A 1938-nucleotide genomic window follows, 5' to 3' on the forward strand; every position below is an offset into this window, starting at 1 on the left:
CTCCTCCAACACCATAACTCAAACCAATCAATTCTTCTACAGTCTTCCTTATTCACTGTGCAGCTTTCGCATGTTAGAACCCACCAAATGGCACAGTGGGGAAAAGTGCTGGTGAGTTACTTCCATGAAGATTACAGTCAAGAAAACCCTACAAACAGTTCTACTCTGTAGCACCATGAGTTGAAATCAATTTGACAACAATCAGTTTTATTTTGTTTCTATAATGCTAGTTACCCCATGATATTTTCCCTAGGCATCATCCATTTTTCCTCAACCATCATCCACAGGATTCAGTGTTGTAGGCACATACTGCAAATAACCTTATTTTGCTAAGAAATGCTTTTCTTCCATGCTGTTGATCAACTCTTACAGGAAAGATTGCTGGTTGCCTACCCATAATTTCTCCATTCTTCTTTGTTAAGAATACCTCACTTTAATCTACATATTGAGAATACAATTATATCTTAGAGAAAATAGTATTTTCTTAGCTCAGGGGAACAGTTTAACTCTTACCAAGTTTATTCTATTCAATTATTGGTTCATATATAGGCATACCACTAATTCTAGGAGTCCTGGTGTGACGCTGTGGGCTAATGTATCAGACTGTAAAGTCGTTTGAACTGCAAGGTCCATGGTTCAAGCTCACCAGCTGCTCCTTGGAAACCCTATACAGGATCGCTATGGGTCAGAATCGACTCAACGGCACTTAACAACAACAACCAATTCTAACCTCAAGAACAAGGTCTCTTGAGTCTAAGGGTAGGGCATTCTACAAAGAAACACAAAAATGAGACTGCCATTTAATTTCTGTGAATGTTGGCATGTCAGGATGTGACAACTGAGAATGCTGCTTTCATGTGGGAAGGGGACTTGAAGATAAACACAATTCCCTTAGGTTGTAACAGTGGAAAATGGAAAGAATTTTAATCATTTATGACATTGTTGAGCTGTTGAACTATACAACATTGTTGTTGTTGTTGTTGCTATGTGCCGTGGAGTTGGTTCCTACTCATAGCGACCCTGTACAGGGTTTCCGAGGCTGTAAGTTTTACGGGAGCAGAAAGCCTCATCTGTCTCCCGCAGAAGAGCTGGTAGTTTCGAACTGCTGTCCCTGAGGTTAGCAGCCTGATTCGTAACCAGTACACTACCAGAGCTCCTTGTTGTTGTTATGTGCCATCGAGTCGTTTCCGACCCATAGCGACCCTGTATAGGGTTTCCGAGGGTGTAAATCTTTACGGGAGTAGAAAGCCTCATCTTTCTCCTGTGGTGCAGCTGGTAGTTTCGAACCGCTGACCTTAAGGTTCGCAGCCCGATTCGTAACCACTACACTACCAGAGCTCCTTACCAGAGCTCCTTAGAGTCGTTTTATTCAAGACTGTGTGTGAAACAATCAGCCTTCTCTAGACATTAAGCATTTTGAGTTGTTTGAATAATTGTAGTCAAACATGTCCTAAGTTATAGAAATCTTCATTAACATTGACCTATGAATCAAACTTTTGAGACTATATATCTTAAGTTTCTATTTTAGTAATTTTTGTTTTACCATTTTGTCAATAATTTAGAAATATTTTAATTTATCCTACTTTCAAATTTAATTAATTTAAAAACACTAACTTTTATTTTCATTGATTATTTTCCAAAATTTTTATATATTTGGAGAATCCAATGTTTTTACAAGCACTTCAAAAACATACTGGATAAATAATGCATCAAATATATATAAGGGGGAGTCCAAGCGGCGGGACGAAATCGGGGCCACAGAGAGGGCCGCAGAGATGCTGCGGAAACATGCCGTGGGAACCTTGGAAACATTATAACATAGAGTAGACACTGGAGAGGGAGAGAAAGGAATAGTCAGAAATATCACACTAGAAGTCTTGTAAGTCCGTCTTCTGCCTATGATTGATTGGGATACCTAAAATGGGGCTACAGTGTACC

Source organism: Chrysochloris asiatica, unplaced genomic scaffold, assembly GCF_000296735.1.
Source record: "Chrysochloris asiatica unplaced genomic scaffold, ChrAsi1.0 scaffold00002, whole genome shotgun sequence".
NCBI classification, from domain to species: Eukaryota; Metazoa; Chordata; class Mammalia; order Afrosoricida; family Chrysochloridae; genus Chrysochloris; species Chrysochloris asiatica.